Below are 18875 nucleotides of genomic sequence, written 5' to 3' on the forward strand. Positions count from 1 at the left end.
GTCCATGGTAAAGCTTTTTTTTTTGTGTGCGGTGTTGTTGTCCAAGTGATAGTAAAACTAAAGTCAGTCTCTTAAGGTTTGGATAACAAGCACAATGAATATCAATAAGAAAATAAAAGTACCTACATCAAAATTACATGTAGAGGTTGTCCCTCCTTTATTTTTTCCCAATTTTCTATCAAAAAGGGGCTATCTCTGATATCTAACTCTATCAAGCTCTTCAACTCAAACATCTTATCCACCACCCTTTCTCCCAGTAAAGGGCACTTGGATACCTCTACTCTAGCCACACATGTCAATGACCCAAAATCAGCAAAAAGACTAGTCAAGTTTGTACAGTTCATTATAAGCAAGTTATTCAATTGACCAAAACCATCATAGAGATTAGTCAAGTTGTACAGTTCCATATTTCCAAACTCTTCAACTTGCTCAATTTACTGAAACTATCAAATAGACTAGACAAGATTGTAAAATAACTTATTTCCAACATTTTCAAGACGTGGCTATCCTCCCTACAAAATTTACCATTGACCAAATTTTAAAAAATTTAAAAACAATGATTTTTTTTTAAATTTCTAGCATTTGATCTTCATAATTTGCATATTTTGTGATAAAAAACAACAAAATTTTTGTGAAAAGTTCACTATATTTTCATGAATCTAAAAAAAATGTTTGACTTTTTTTAATCTTTAGTACAATTAAAATTCACCATTTGTTAGTACTGAATTCACATGATTTAAAAGATCAATCATTTTCATAATCTAATCACAAGATATAAACATTTAAAATACAACCAAAACATTAGCCAACATGTCGCTAAATCATAAATCAAATATATAATGACTATCACAATGATAAGTAAATTTAATTACCCATCTTATAACATTGACAAATAAAAGTCTAATCAGAGTCTATAATGTATTCGACTCAAGTCAAGTCATAACATAGTCAAACATAGTCTAAGAGTTGAACTCATAACATGTCCTAATAAATAACATGTCAAAAGGTGAGTCATGACATATCTCAAAATGTCTTGTTAAATGTAAAAAATATAAAGACAAAAAATAGGGTATCATACAAGCTTCAAAGCATGTATGAAATGACATCTACTATGAAAAAAAAAAATCATCATGAAGAAGCTTTACAAGTTGAAGATTAAGGTCAAAACAATGATGTTGAATCACATAAATGAGTTACATACTTTTTTATGTGAAGAAAACTCCACTGGTATGCCTCAAGATGATGAAAATAAGGCTATAATCTTGTTGTGCTCCCTATTGGACACTTGGGATGGTGTAGTAATGTCAATCAACACTTACATTACCGAAAAAATCAAACTAGTCTATGATGAAGTAGTAGCTACTTTCTTAGTGAAGATATGACAAGAAGAACAATTCCTCATCTAACGAAGCCTTGATAGTGGTCAGCACCAAAAATAGAGGTAGAAGTCATCATAGTGGCATAATTAATTATAATGGTAGATCTCAATCAGCTAGAAGATTGAAGTTCTAGGCTAGACAAAATGGTTGTTGGTTTTGTGGAAAGGTTGGTCATTGTTAAGAAGGACTATCAAAAATATAAAAGGGCACAAGAAAAGGTTATGGACAATGAATAAAACATTGTTCATGGTCAAGATGAAGGTATCTTGGTTCTTTCAACAAGTGACACAATACCAAGCTCATGGGTAATTGATTTTGAGGCATCCTTTCATGCTTCTTCTTGCACTGATGGCTTAACAAATTACCAAGAAGACAAGTCTGGGATTGTCTATTTGGTGACAACAAAGCTTTTGAAATTGTTGGAAAGAATGATATTTTATTATCATTAGAAGGAGGTGCAAAATTATTTCTTAAGGATGTTAGGCATGTTCCCAAATTAAAAAGGAATATGATTTCAATAAGTCAGTTATATACCCAAGGCTTTCTTACACTTCTCATAGACACATGGAGAATTACCAAGGGTTCCATGATTATTTCCAAAGGAGATAAAGTTGGTAGCCTATATGTTGTAGAAATTAATGATGAGATGGGAGATGCTATGACTATTGTGGGCAGTGATGCCGCACTTTGGCATCAAAAATTAGGCCACATGAGCAAAAAGGGGCTAGAATTTATGCTTAATCAAGATCAACTTCGAGGTCTCCAATCAACAGATTTAGAATTTTGTGAACATTTCCTTCATGGGAAACAAAAATGTGTCACTATTTTGAAGAGTGGCCATGACAAGAAGACAACACCATTGGAGTTAGTACACTCGGATGTCTTTGGTCCCACAGAGGTAATCTCTTATGGAGGAGTGAATTATTTTGTTTCCTATCTTGATGAGTGTACTAGAAAGGTTTGGGTTTATATGATCTCTAGAAAGTCTAAAGTTTTCTCAAAATTTAAAGTTTTTAAAGCTCTTATTGAAAATTAGAGTGGGCACAAAATTAAATGTTTAAAAATGGATAATGGAGGTGAATTTTTTTCATTGGAGTTTGATAACTTTTGTGTAGATCATGGTATTCAACAGGTGAAAATTATGCCATTCACCCTTTAAGAAAATGAGGCAACAGAGGGGCTCAATCGAACAATTCTTGAGAAATCTCGATGCATGCTTTCTAATACTTATTTAGGAAAAGAATTATAGGCATAAGCCTATAATACAACAATGTATTTTATTAATCGAATTCCTTCATCTCATTTGGACTTTGGAATTCTGGAAGAGGAATGTTTTTGTTGTGGTTCCACAATGTACACCCCATTTCAATTAGAAATGGGGACCCCCTACTTTATTTTTTGGTTTTCTAGAACCCTAGTCCGGGGTTTGAGTCTTTTATAGGGTTTATTTAGTGTCCTAGTTCATGACTGGGTCTCAATTGGAAAACCCAGCTCTCAAAAATCAAAATTCTAAGGAGAAATTTAGACAAGTCCTTTGTAGAATTAAAATGTGCACCAGTGCACCTCATTAGGTGCGCTAGTGTGCCAAAATCCCTTAAGAAAAATAAAAGGCATTTGTGATGCACACTTGTGCAGCACCCAAGAGACTTGAGGCTTATATATTCCCCCCTCCCCCCCCCCTTTCTTCTTCATATTCTTCATTTCCACCTCTGCCATGTCTCCCTAGCCGTAGCTCCGCAGCACAAGAGGTGTTCTTTGCACCCCTTAATCTCCTACAAACATAAAACAAAAAATGCTAAGTGAACAAAAATGGAATGCGCATCGGAGCACCCCAATAGATGCACTGATGTGCATTTTGTTGCATAATAAAACATTCACTAAAACATTAAAAAACCCTTAAACAAGCATTTAAACTTAAGGTGTGGAGTAGTACACCTCACGAGGTGCGCTAATATGCACCTTTTTCCTATCTAAAAGCCTTAAAAAGAAATGTAAAATAAACCTAAGATCATTAACCTTTACACTTAAAGTTTGAGAAAGGGTGTGCCACTACACAACCTATCTTCATAAACTCTGCAAAAGAATTGTGCACTAGGAACACTTATTAGGTGCACCATTTTTTTTGTATTTTAGAAATCTTAATAAGGTTTTCATATTTTTAGGCAATTAACTTTTAGGGTTTTGATCATGTCTTTACTAGGGTTTATTTTAATCATTTTTTTTTCTTTAACTCTAGACTGATGGATGTGCTTTTTTGTAGATACAATGGCATCTTCCTCATCCTCCCTTGGTGATAAAATGGCACTAAAACTAGTAGTGTTCAAGTTCCAGGGCATTCCTACTAAGTCATGGTTTCAGGATGACAACTCGGAGATTCGAGATACAAATTTGGGCCACATGGATTTGGGGAAATTCTTAAATATATGCAACAAACCAACTGAGAGGTCCCATATTATCTCCACACTAATTTGATTAGGGCTCATCAATGTAGCATCACACCTACTATCAGTGCAGTCTTTATAGCTGATCATGACACTTGTGGAACATTTTGTTTGTGAAGAGAGGGTTGTCAAGAGCATAACAAGAGAGATCATTCTTGATCTCCGACCCAAGAACATCGAAAAGGTGTTCCATCTCCCACAAGCAGACCAATTCATTAGGCTAACCTATGAGCAAGAAAAAATATGGTATAGGGAACATGTTGACGAGTCTTTTAAGATCATCCAATCATTGTACCTTATAGAGAAGACTCCTCTAGGAAAGAAAACTAGCAAAGTGGACATGACAACAGGGTACATGAGGGAAGACATTGGGTACTCAATCATACTCTTGAGTAGAGTAATGGGTTTGCCGGCAGCTGGACATCTAAACATTTTCATGGTGCATTTTATTGAAATAATAAAGAAAATAGAAATGCCACTAGATTGAGCTTCCACTCTCAGTGAGAATTTGTGTGAATGGTTGGTGGCGACTAAGAACAACAAGAAATTCTACATGACATCATATTTGGTGTACCTATTAGCTGCAAGGGTGATGAATTATCCAAGGCTCTATAAAAGAGGTAGTATGCAGAATGCCAATGCATAGCCATATATTGTATACCCTTAGTTAGTGAAGAAGAGGCTTTTAGAGAAAAGAAAAGAATACAAAATTGTGAACGATGCTTTCATCTTCGCCATAATTTGGTTTATAGAAGGAGATTATGCAAAAATAAAGATTAGCATTTTTTTTTTGTTGTACTCGCACTACATTATAAAGTGCCTTGGGGGGTTTCATAGTCTCCATATTCACCATCTTCCTCTATCAAGTGAGTGTTCCTTCCATGACATTAGCCTCATTATGTGTCGATGACATGTGTCATTATAGGTGTTTTTCCTTCTTTTGCACTCTCAATGTTCTTGGTTCTTCTTTTTGCATAAGATATTGCATTTAGTTTCAGTGTTCATGTCTTATCTCTCAGCATTATAGGGGGTTATGTTGGTTCTATTTCTTTCTTGGTTTGATGGAGTGAGCTATGCATTTAGTATTTGATCCTATGTACTAGGCGATTGCATTGGTTGGATACCTATGCATTTTAGTGAAACGGATCATTTACCATATAAAAATTCTTTCATTCCTATTTTTGGAAGCCATCAAGATTCCTTCCATCTTTGATTGATTAACTCTTCATACTTAGTCTTCTCTACCTAGTCATGTTCTATACAATGGAGGTTCTACAGATTAACAGTTTGATATTGTTTGTAGTTTCATGCTTCAGTGGTGTTCTTCATGATCATTTGTTGTTCCTATCTTCTAGGACATTCCCTAGTTTGGAGGCTTCTTTAATCCTTCACTAATTCTTTTCAGCATTATTTTCATCTCTTTTTGGAGTAGGGGTTTTCCCATGTGGTTTTCTCTATTTCTCCTCTTTATAGAGATTTGGTTGTGCTTGGGTACCTCATCAGACCTTGTTGTTGGGACCCAAATTTAGTTTCAGTAGTAGTTTCTAGTTTTTTAGCTACTCCTTTAAGTTTCTCTTAAGGGGGGGTGTTAGAGTAATAAAATATTTTATTATTGATTAAATCATATTTATTTAATTATTTAGTCACTTATTATCTCTAGTTTACTTAAGCTAAACTTATTGAAAGTTATCACAGTTTTTCAATTGTTGGAGACCTCTTCAGAATGCTTCAAAGTTAGGTTAGGGGCATTAAATGACCTCGAATAGGACCAAAAAATGGGGGATGAGAAAAGCTGGTCCATAGGGCTATAGAACACTTTGAGAGCTTTTCGAAAATGTAAACGGTTCATCAATCGAAGCTACGGTTCAAAAGTTATGCCTCTTAGAAGTTCGGTTACCATTTCTGGATTCTTCTAATTTTGTGTCAACTTTTAATGCGACTTCTAGAGCCTTCTATTTGGTCGGTGGATGCCAACTAGCACTTTCTAGAATGTATTCCTAATCCTTAACCCTTTAGGGTCTCTTTAAGAACATTTTTGGCATTATAAAAGGCAGTTCGGAGTGGACTTTGAAAGGAGGTACTGGGAGAAGAATTTATCTCTAGATTTAGGCTATTGTAAGCCCATAGGGCATGTTTTGGAGTTTTTTTCTCTACACTAAGTGTACTAGCATATTTTCATAGTTAATAAAATTTTCCCTTTCCTATTGTGTCCATTCTGTGCTTGGGTTGTGTCCCCATCAAGTGGTATCAAAGCTAGTTTTCCTGAGTGTGTAGACAGAGCACCGACTATGAGGCAGTTTGTACCAAGACTCTATGGTTGTGGGTTTGAGTTAAGAAGATGCCTCTACGAAGAGATCATGGTGGAAGGGCTAGAGCTATTAATCTTGAGGAGGTTAGAGCCCTCCAAAGGCAAATACAAGCATTGCAAGAGGAGCTTCGTAGAGGAACAAATGTTACTGCAGGTGACGAAAGTGAGGACGATAATGAAGAAGAAGAAATTGGACCAGAAGGGGAAGTTGACAAGGAAGTTCTGAATCAGGCAGAGGAGAGGCTTTTTAGGGCCATTACTAGGTTTGGGAAAAGACCTACAATTGATATGGGTGTATTTTAAAGAAATCTGAAACCAGATGAGTTGATCGACTGGATCAATGAACTAGAAGTGAGTATGAGGATATCAGGGATCTAGATAGGGTTAAGTTTGCAAAGGCCAAACTAAAAAGACATGCCAAAATTTGGTGGCAAGAGGTTCAATTGGAAAGAAATAGAAGAGGAAAGGAGAAGATCACAAGGTGGGATCGCATGGTGGACAAACTAAAGAAGCAGTTCATTCTTGTTGACTACAAGCTTGATTTGCTTAAGAAGATGCATGGATTAAAGCAAGCAGGAAAATTAGTCCAGGAATATACAGAGAATTTTTATCGACTTTTGATTAGAGTGGGACATGCAGAAGCAAATAAGGAGAAGGTTTCTCGCTATATCAGTGGGTTGCGACCTAGCATCCAGGAGGAATTAAGTCTGGTAAGAATGACTACCATTGAGGAGGCATACCAGTTTACCCTATGAGTTGAAGAGAAGCTAAATAAAAGGTTTGAAGGGAGACAAAAAGGGCATGATCAAGGAGGAAGGGGTAGTGGTAGGTCATCTGGAGGCCAAAATGAAACCCAAAAGAAAAATGAAGACATGGGTACTAGCAGGAACCAGAGGAACAAGGATTTCAATCGCTCTTGTGATCAAGACTTTGGAAATTAGAGAAGAAGAGGTAGAGGACGTGGACAAGGAAGAGGAGGCTTCTGTGGTACCTATTTCCACTGCAGTGACAAAGGTCATTATGCCTTTGAATGCCCTCAATGACAAGGAAAGACAGATAGGAGAGTTGAGGGTCAAGCTAGGGTTGCTCATGTGGATGAGGATGCACAATCATCACATTCAGAGGATGCAGAAAGAGGAGAGACTTTAGTAAATGAAAGGGTCCTACTAAGTGGTGAGATTGAGCCAGGACAAAGGAGGAGTTTATTCTGTACCAGGTGCAGGTGTGAGGATAAATGTTGTGATGTGATCATTGATGGTGGTAGCACTGATAACTTGGTATCAGAGGAGATGGTCTCTAAGCTAAAGCTCAAGAGGGAGAAAGACCCCCAGCCCTATCGGATTGCTTGGGTGAAAGATGATCATAAGGTCCTGGTAAGTGAACAATGTTTAGTGAAGTTCAAAATTGGGAGTTACCATGATGAAGTTCTCTATGATGTTATTCCAATGGATGTTTGTCATCTATTTTTGGTTAGACCGTGGCAGTTTGATAGGCATGCAGTACATGATGGTCATGTAAACACATACTCTCTAACAAAGGATGGAGTTCGCCACAAACTGAAGCTCGTGAAAAAGGAAAGCAAAAAGGTATGTAGCAGTGCTAAGATTTTCCTTGTTGATGGAAGGAATTTTTTAGATGGCATGAAACATCAACGTATGTGCTATGCTTTGATTCCTAGGAAAGATAAAGAAGGTAGTAGTGAAATACCACTTGAAGTTTAGAATTTACTAGGTGAGTTTGGAGATATCATCTCTGATAATGTTCCAGAAGGATTGCCACTGGTAAGGCAAATCAGTCATCAGATAGATTTAATCCCAGGAGGTAGTTTGCCTAACAAGGCTACTCACAAGATGACTCCTATTGAAACTAAGGAGCTAAATAGACAGGTTCAAGAGCTATTGAGAAAAGGCTTGATTTGAGAGAGCCTAAGTCCATGTGCAGTACCTACAGTACTGGCACCAAAGAAGGATGGAGAGTGGAGGATGTGTACAGACTCTCGAGCTATAAATAGGATAACCATCAAGTATCAGTTTCCTTTGCCAAGAATGGATGACCTTATGGACTGCTTGAGTGGAGCTCAATACTTCACAAAGATAGATATCAAGAGTGGCTATCATCGGATATGGATACGAGAAGGAAATGAGTGAAAAATAGCCTTCAAGACCAAGGAGGGTCTTTATGAGTGGTTAGTCATGCCCTTTGGATTGACAAACGCCCCAAGCACCTTCATGCGGCTTATGAATGAGGTACTTAAGAAGTTCTTGGGAAAATTTGTTATTGTCTATTTGGATGATATTTTAATTTTCAGCAAGACTTTGGAAGAACATTTATTGCATATTTGTAGTGTCTTTGAAAGGTTAAGGGAAGAGAAACTGTTAATTAATTTGAAGAAGTGTATCTTTGCAAAAAGGGAATTAGTCTACTTGGGGTTTGTTATATCACCTTAAGGTCTCAAAATGGATCGAGAGAAAGTAAAATCCATCTTGGAATGGCCTACTCCAAGGTCTGCTACTGAGGTAAGATCATTTCATGGTCTGGTTAGTTTTTATAGGAAGTTCATTAAGAATTTCAATGGCATATGTGCACCCCTGACTGACACAATAAGAGGGGATAGAAAAGAGTTCAAATGGACTGCGGTAACTGCGAGAAGTTTTGAAATGCTAAAGAAGAAGGTGACAAAACAACCTATGTTGGCACTTCCAGATTTTAGAAAGGTGTTCCAGGTGGATTGTGATGCTAGTGGCAGTGCTATTGGGGTTGTATTAAGCCAAGAAGGTAAGCCTATTGCATATTTTAGTGAAAAATTGAATGATGCGAAAAAGAAGTATTCTATTTATGATCAAGAGTTCTATGCAGTAGTTCAGGCCTTAAAGAAATGGAGGCATTATTTATTGCCAAAAGAATTTGTTTTATATACTAATCACCAGGCATTGCAATACCTAAATAGCCAAGGTAAATTGAATCAAAGGCATATGAAGTGGGTAGAGTTCTTGCAGAGCTATACATTTGTGTTGAAGCATAGAAGTGGAAAATCTAACAGGGTTGCAAATGCACTAAGTAGGAGACAGTTGTTGCTTACAGTAATGCAGGTTGAAGTAGTTGGGTTTGATGAACTCAAGAATCTGTACCCTGAGGATCCTAATTTTGTTGAAGTGTGGAAATCTTGTAAAGAGCCTATTGTTGTAGATAGAACCAAGTGGCTAGACTATTTGATTCAGGATGGTATGTTGTTCAAGGGCAGTCAATTGTGCATTCTAAGGAGTTCCATGAGGGAAAATTTGATTAAGGAGAAACACAATGGAGGGATGGCAGGACATTTTGGTCGAGATAAGACCATTTCCATTCTCAAAGAACATTATTTTTGGCCTCAAATGTCCCAGGATGTGAAGAAGTTTGTACAGAATTGCCAGGTTTGTCAAGTGGCCAAGGGATTTAGTCACAATACTGGACTATATCAGCCATTGCATGTTCCATCAAAGCCATGGGAGGATATAGTATGGATTTTGTTCTTGGATTGTTGAGGACACAAAGGGGTAATGACTCAGTATTTGTGGTGGTTGATAGGTTCTCCAAAATGGCACATTTCATTCCATGCCACAAAACTCATTATGTTGTCCATATTGCAGACTTGGTTTTCAGAGAGGTGGTAAGACTACATGGTCTCCGAAGGAGTATAGTTTCTGACAAAGATACTAAATTTGTGGGGTATTTCTGGAAAACATTGTGGAAGAAGTTGAGAACAGACTTAAAATTTAGTTCCACACATCACCCGCAGACTGACGACTAAACAGAAGTGGTAAACAGAAGTCTGGGCAATTTGTTGAGATGTTTAGTTGGGGATAAGCCCAACGGGTGGGATTTGATTCTACCACAAGCAGATTTTGCTTACAATAACTCTATAAACAGGAGTACTAGTAGATCACCATTCCAAATTATATATGGAAGTAGCCAAGGACTGCACCAGACTTGAGGAAGATAGAGCAAGGGGAGAAGACAAGTGTTGAAGCTGAACAATTTGTTGAACATATCAAGCGTCTACATGAGGAGGTCCAGGCACACATTACCAAGATGAATCAACAGTATAAAGCTAGGGCTGATCAAAGGAGAAGACATAAGGAGTTCCAAGTAGGGGATCTAGTCATGGTACACTTAAGAAAAGAAAGATTTCCAACCGGTACTTACAACAAGTTGAAGATGAAGAAATTTGGCCCCTGTAAAATTTTGAAGAAACATGACTCAGGAAATGCATATGAAGTAGAGTTGCAAGATGGAATTCACATTTCTCCTATTTTCAACATTGCAGACTTAACAGAGTATCATGATGATGGTGCAGATGAGGAGCTGATGTTAGAGCCATGTCCAATTCCTACTTCTAAGAAGGAGGAGATAGAGGAGATTTTGGATAGTCATGTGGGTAGGAGTACCAGAAATAGGCAGTATGAAGAATATCTGGTCAAGTGGAAAGGACAGTCGATAGAGAACTCAACTTGGATATCAATAGCTGAGGTTTCCCATTTGGGATTTCCTCTACCATTCATAAAGTGACAGGGTCACTTTTCAATCTACCCTAGGTGTTTGATGTAGGAGCATCCAAAGTGTTCTAGTTTAGAGTATTTGAACACCTTGGGATACGTGTAAATGTTGAAAAAATAGGAATATGTAATTGAGCCATTATTTTGGTGAACTAGAAGGTGTAATTTGGCCAATTGTAATTTAGAGCATTCCAAAAAAAGAATCAGGTCAAAAGGCCCCACGATTTGAAAGTTATCGCAATTTTTCAGTTTATGGAGACCTCCTAAGAAAGCATCAAAGTTAGGTTAGGGGAATTAAATGACCTTGAACAGGGCCAAAAAAATGGGGTATGAGAAAATCTGGTCCATAAGGCTATAGAGCGCTTCAAGAGCTTTTTGGAAATGTAAACGGTTCGTCAATCAAAGCTACGGTTCAAAAGTTATGCCTCCTAGAAGTTCGGTTACCATTTCTAGATTCTTCTATTTTTGTGCCAACTTCTAATGCAACTTTTGGAGCCTTCTATTTGGTCGGTGGATGACAACTAGCACTTTCTAGAATGTATTCCTAATCCTTAACCCTTCAAGGTCTATTTAAGAACATTTATGGCATTGTAAAAGGCAGTTCGGAGTGGAGTTTGAGAGGAGGTACTGGGAGAAGAATTTATCTCTAGATTTATGCTATTGTAAGCCAATAGGGCATGTTTTGGAGTTTTTTTCTCTGCACTAAGTGTACTAGCATATTTTCACAGTTAATAAAATTTTCCCTTTCCTATTGTGTCCATTCTATGCTTGGGTTGTGTCCCCATCAACGTGCCTGATCAATGCCAACTTCAAAAAAAGTTGTACAAGATGTGTTTAAATAGGATTAGATCAAGTCAGCTAAATGTGATATTTTTTAGAATTCTAAGTTTATTTAAAAGTGAAGATTAAGAAAATAGATAATAGTCATTTTTTTTCTATATTTAGATCAAGGTTTGAGATAACATCTATGTATATATGTATGCATGTATGTATGTATGTATATGTATATGTATATGTATATGTATATGTATATGTATATGTATATATATGTATATGTATATATATATATATGTATGTATATATATATATATGTGTGTGTGTGTGTATATATATATATATACATATACATATATATATATACACATATACATATATACATACATACGTATATATATAATTTTTGTATAGTTCATTCATCATGATCATGACTGATCTGAATCATTGATGAAAAAATATATGCAATTAAATTTAAATCAAAATTAGTCCATGTTAAAGCTTCTTTTTTTTGTGCGATGTTGTTGTCTAAGAGGTGGTAAAATTGAAGACAATCTCTTAAGGCCTAGATAACAAGCATAATGGATATCAATAAGAAAATAAAGGTACCTACATCAAAATTACACGTAGAGGGTGTCCCTCCTTTATTTTTCCCCAATGCTCTATCAGCAAGGGGCTATCTCTGATATCTAACTCTATCAACCTCTTCAACTCAAACATCTGATCCACCACACTTTCTCCTAGCAAAGCACACTTTGATACCTCTACTCTAGCCACACATGTCAATGACCCAAAATCAAAAAAAAAGACTAGTCAAGTTTGTATAGTTCATTAGAAGCAAGTTATTTAATTGAGCAAAACAATCATAGAGATTAGTCAAGTTGTATAGTTTCATATTTCCAAACTCTTCAACTTGCTTAGTTTACTGAAACTATCAATAGACTAGAAAAGATTGTACAATAACTTATTTCCAACATTTTCAAGACATGGCTATCCTCTCTACAAAATGCACTATTGACCAAATTTTAAAAAAATAAAAACGCAGTGATTTTTCTTGAAATCTCCAGCATTTAATCTTCATAATTTGCATATTTTGTGATTGAAAACAACAAAATTTTTGAGAAATTTCATTGTATTTTTGTGAATTTGAAAAAAAAAAATGTTTGGCTTTTTTTTTAAAATCTTTAGTGCAGTTTATCTAAGATTAGTCATCACCTTTCCAAATTGTCGAGTTGACCAAAAATATCGGACAAGGAATTGAGCTTGCTAAAGAAAGCCAAGTAAAGGCAATTAATAATTTTCACAAAGACTATTAATAACCTGCCTAAATGCTTGCACATAGAGCAGAGTAGACTTTTCTTGTATAATGCTACTACTAAGATGGGGTATAAACGTGAGAGGGGCCAATATCATGGGGTTCATGAGAATGCCCTTGACAATACTTCCATGGTGAGCAATTGGTACACTTAGGATGATTCTGATATGGCCATGTTTATGTCCAGGATGATGCCCAGCGATATTGCAGCAGTTATTAAAGATATGGATGAGTATTTACCAAGGCTTCTACTATTGGTAAAGAGGTTTCAGGACTCTTGGAGACTAAAAAAGCCCATTTCTAGAACACCATTGGTGAACCCACAATTTATTCTTTGTTCCCCCTATGAAATGCTTGTTCTAGTGCAAGAAAAAAAATTGTGGGCACAAAATATTATAAGATGATTGTCTCAGTCCACCACTTTTCTATCATCTAAAATTTATGTCCAACATTTTGACCTTTGATCCTATATGGGTACATTGGCTTTTATTAATTTAGGACCATTGGATGGTAGATGTGACCAAATCTTCTTATTAATTTAGAATTTGTTTAAAATTTTTAAAATGCTCTTTTCTTAAGATATTTATAAGTTTCTCGTCAATGTAGAGAGTCAAGATGTTTACAGTAGGATGAAGATCAAGCAGTCTAGGAGCAACATTCACTTGCAATTCTCTTTTTATTGGAAAGATATTAATATTAATTATTAATTCTATGATACAATTGTAATTTTGCATGTAAATTATTAGTTAGGTACAAAATATTATCTTATATGAAACTCTTTGTTGCTGCACATATAGAACTACCAGTTTTATAATGTGATTGCATATAAAAACATGACCGGTCACAAATATAATCTTCTATAAATCTCACAAATATAATCTTCTATGAATTTTTTTTTACCTACAATTACTATCTTTAATGGTCTCCACTAAAACGAAATCTTAGGCTCTACTCAAGAAACAACTCTTAGAGTACTAGCTTTTCTGTCGCACCATTAAGTTATTGAGTACTTCTTGGTGTAATGTGTCATGTATTTCTTCTTGGGATTTGTAACATGGCATAATAATATTCTTGTGAGATTCTCAATTGAAATGATAGAAAAATTTTAAATAAGTGCATCTTTTGAGAAAAATAATCAATTGAACTCCTAGGCACTGGTAATGTTTTGTTACTGGTGTCTAGAGGTCTGATTGTACTTCGGATCAACACCCATTAATTACTACTATTCTTAATAAAAAGCAATCAACTGAACTTCTGTACAATATTTAAGAATATCAAGAGAGGTTGTTATTTACAATGTCACACATCTTAAAGGGGGACATTGAAAATGATCCAACAATTCTTCCTTATTCTTGTTCATAGGACACAATACAGCGTCACATACTTAGCATCATTATTGTTTCCTTAGTAGCAAAGCAATGAGAGATCTAAAACCCTTCTAAGTTCTATATTACTATATTCTATTTTCCTTATTTGAAGTAGCTCAATCTAAATTGGAAAACACACATCTTTCAAGAAAATATCTATTTATGTTGTATGAATGAAGATACTAGCATACAATTCTATTTGTGGATTGACCAAATATGTTTTTGGGTTTGTTGGTACAAAGAACTTTGAGCATTCTAGAAAACTACTCAAACTAGCCTTATAAATCATGACATATGACAGGGAGAGATGGTCATCCTTTAAATAAGGATTATTGTATCACTCTTAAATTTATCAACAATCCTAGTGATAATCCTAGAGTGAGAAATTCAGCTAATACATAATTGTGAGTGAATATAAGCAAAATGATTAATGCAAAGTATGCTCAAATTAAACTAAATTTCTGAAAGATAGCTAATAATACAAATCGTCTATAGTGTGGATGCAATGAAAGATAGTGATGTCAATAGGTAAAATGAATAAATATTTAGTAAAAAAAATTATGCATTAAAGAACACTAATATTTTAATGTGCAATACTTAAAATGAGGGTGTATAATTATAGAAAAGGACTTACCGAAAGAGAGTATGGGTAGACTTACCCAATTGATGGCATACACTTTGACTAAAAGTGTAGTTGCATATTTATTAGGAATACAACACATTAATAGGAGGATGGCTCGAGAGATCAAAAAAATTATGCCAATCAATAAAATTTTCTTGAAAGTTTCCAAAGACTTTATGTCAAATTGAATTCCAGTCACAAATGTGGCAAAAATTGCATTTTGCACAACATCTTTGAGTCATTTCATTAGATAGCTTATGTGCCTGAGTTGACACTCATCATCTACTATGAAACCCATTTCTCTATGCTATCCTATCAAACATTCACATGGCTTTCTTGCATTTCTAGTTTTTGCATACATATCTAAAACATCAGTGAGACACATTATTCTAGTGAGTTTCTTAAGGCCTTATTTGTTTAAAATTTTCTAAAGTCATTTCAAAAAGTCTATTTTGTGCATACATTGTAGTTATTGCACTCCATAAAAACTGTCTTCTCTATGCTTCTATGTTTTAGATACATATCTACCAGGTCACTTGCAACTACATCTCACTAAAAAAACTACTTCCAATTATGGTGATGGATATTAATACCTTGCTCTAGAGATCCAATTTTGGGTATAGGCTAGGACGACACTGATTAAGGTTGTGTAGTTTATATTTTCACCTATCAATTGCATTTTTTAGAAAACTACCAAGCCCTTGTTAGAAAAAAAAATTTGTGCAAATCTTGCAATCCTAAAACTTCATGAGACCATATCACTTTGAGGCAATTTTTCAAACAATTCAGTTGCATTACTTGTTCCTCTCAATGTCATTATTGAAATTTATTGATAAAAGATGACAAAGTTATTGAAATTTTAATTGCCACTTCATTTAGAAAATTATTTGATAAAAGATGATAAAATTTATTGAAAATTCAATTGCCAATTCATTATACTTCATACAAGAAATTATTTGATAAAAGTTATTGAAATTTCAGTTACCAACTCATTATATTTCATTCAGAACATTGTTTGATAAAAGACAATAAAAATTATTGAAATTTCAATTCATATAAACTTGATTTAAATAGACCACTTCTAGGTTTTTATTTATTAGGATGTACTATTGAAAATTACATTAATAAATAGATCTTAAGAAAATAATTAATCCAATTTCATTATAAATAACTTAAACAAATTTAAATTTAAAATACCTTATTCAAACATACTTAAATAACATCCTTGATCATTAGTAAAATCCCATCGCTCATAAAATTCAAAAAAAAAAACTTCTAAAAAGTGTGTATTTTAAACTCAAAAATACTAGTTAGGACATTCGATATTTTACACTTTACATATTAGTGAATAGTGAGGAATTAGCATATGTGTAAGAAACAGACTTCATAACTAGGATAAGGTATTGATTTGACATCTAGAGTGATCTAATTCATATTTATTAGTAATAATTCAAAAATTTGTTTCAATTTTGTTGTCCTTCTCTGATTGGTCCTCTACTTACATGGTTAAAAAGTGGTTGTGTTATTCAAATTTTGGATTCAATGAATATTTTCATTAATACAACCATTGTATTCCATAAGACCACATGATGAAGATAAAAGTTCTCCTAGATCCTAATGATGGATCATGTAGCATGATCTGAAATGTTGATGCTAAAAATTGTTGCACAGTCAATCCCAAAAATAAAGAATAACATCAACATAGATTGTGGAAATTTGATTGAATTAATAAAAGTTCTCTTCGCCTTTTTTTTCCTAATTTATTAATGCAATTTCGAAGTAAATTTGGAAAAAAAAGTTTAATTGTAACATTTATTGATGCAATTGTTCTTTAACCATCACACCAATATCACAAAAGTGTAGAAGAGTATTTTTAGAATGAATGTATATTGCCAATGTAAACTCATGGTTGTGATATGCATAGATGTGACAAACGATTAGTATGTGCTTTAGTAGTTATGTACACATAGTTTATATACTAAAATATAGTTACATATATTTATAATGTTATATAATTTATTGTATAATGTTACAAAATATATTGTTAGAAACATCTTATTTTGACACTAGCATTGGTATTCTTGAACTTGTTTGATCATCTTGTGAATATAGATGTCAAAATATATATTTTTTCTTTTTTGGGGTTCCAAACAATGGATTAAAATATTCAAATTTTGAAAGATAATTCATCTAGAATAAGACCATAAATCTACACTCTTCTAAGGAAACTCATTTCTACTATGATTGCCATAGAAAAGAGATAAGAGGGTGTCGTTGTAGACACCTAAAAAACCTTTAGAAAATAAAGTATTTTTTTTTTTCTGAAAAATTTTTGATGACATCATCATTTATTAATTAATTAATTATTAAATTTATTTATTTATTTTTATGCCATTAAATCCCTTTATCTTAATTAAAAATATTTAATTAAGGAATCCCTCCCAAAAATGTTTAAATCTTATTTAAACATTATTTCCTTATTTATTAATTATTTAATTAATAAATTTACCAAAAAAACCCAAAATAAATATTAAAAAAATTTTTTGCCCAAAACTTGGCCAATTTCCTTAAGACCACTAACCTCTTCCAAAATCTTCTAATCCTCCTTTAATTTTGATTAAAGGCTAATCCCATCATTTCCTACCCCTAATCCCAACTCAAAATATTTAATTAAGATTAAATATTAATCCTCATGTTTATTAAAAAAGTTTTAATAAATATCTCCTCAATCCAAACCCTTGAAATAAATAAAACTTTATTTATTTCCTAAAATCTAATTTATCCTCATCCTAAGAAGTTCTAGACTCTTCTAGAAAGTCTTCATCCTCATCCTAGGAAATTCTAGACTATTCGAGAAAGTCTTTATCCTCATCCAAAGTCTAGACTCTTCTAGAAGATGTCTTTAAACCTAATCCTAATCCCCTCCTAACCTTGTCACATTCTCTAAACATGGGTTAAGACTTACTAACCCAATCCAAAGTTAACAAATATCTCCTCCTTCACCCACCCTCATTAAATGCCATCCACTTGCCTATCCCTAAGCTAATCCTAAACCATCCTAATCCATCCTCTAATCATTTGCACAATCCTAAGCAAGCTTAAAACCCTCCTAAGCAATCCCAAGTCAAAATTTCTCTCATCTCCCTCAAAATATCTCAACCATAAAACTTTATGAAGCCCACTAGGCCATAAATGACTCTTCCAAGCCCTTTTATTGCTCTTACAAGCCATTATGAGGGTCTTTATGAAGATTTTATCCCTTGAGCCTCCTTTGTTGACTCATCCTTCCCCTTTCCTCCATCCTCTCACCATGTGGCATGTGTCACTCCTTGATTGGTTGTAAGGAAGCACAATCCATGTGCTTTCCTCTCATGCAATCTGAGCCCTCCATGAGCTTTTTCCCATCCTTGCATCTTAGCCCTTGATCCCTCAAGCCCTTTGCCTATTTAAGGAATCCTCTCCCAAGACATTTTAACACAATCCATGAATTAAAGTCATAATGCCATTTTAAGAAGCCATTTTACATCAAAACCATACACTCACACCCAAATTCCAACTCCATTTGAAGCCCTTTTTGAAGCATAAGCTTGAGCATACATCCTATCTATTTAGACAAAGCCACTCAACAAGAGAGCTTCTCATTAAGAGAGCCCATTAATGGCTCATATTCTCAATTGAGAGCTCATCTTAGTCTATCTTGAAGTTTATGAATTTTGTTTAGTTTGTAGAAGCTTTATTTAAATTTGGTTTCTATTAGCATACTAACATTGCTCATATACATTTTGGCACAGCCGGTGGGACCCCACATAGGTCATCTTCATTAGCTTTTTTAGTCAAGTTTTGTATGTCATTTGCTGATTTTGGCTGATTTTGCTTATTTTTGTGATTGGTAGGATTGTATAAATTGGTTTTGTAGGTCCACATGAGCATGAAGAAGAAAAAGGAACTCATAATCTATCTCATAGTGTTTGCAGATTTTTCAAGCTTATAGGTGGACAAAGAACTTGGAATTTTTCTTCCTCTTCTTGTCTATATTCTTCTTATTCCATCTACTTATTCTTCTTCTTCTTGTGGGAGATCTTGGCCATTTTTTTTTTAAGGAAGAAAAATCATACACACTTCTTTTTAGTGCTTAAA

This window comes from Cupressus sempervirens, chromosome 7 (assembly GCF_028749045.1).
Source record: "Cupressus sempervirens isolate cs-2001-9-10 chromosome 7, ASM2874904v1, whole genome shotgun sequence".
NCBI classification, from domain to species: domain Eukaryota; kingdom Viridiplantae; phylum Streptophyta; class Pinopsida; order Cupressales; family Cupressaceae; genus Cupressus; species Cupressus sempervirens.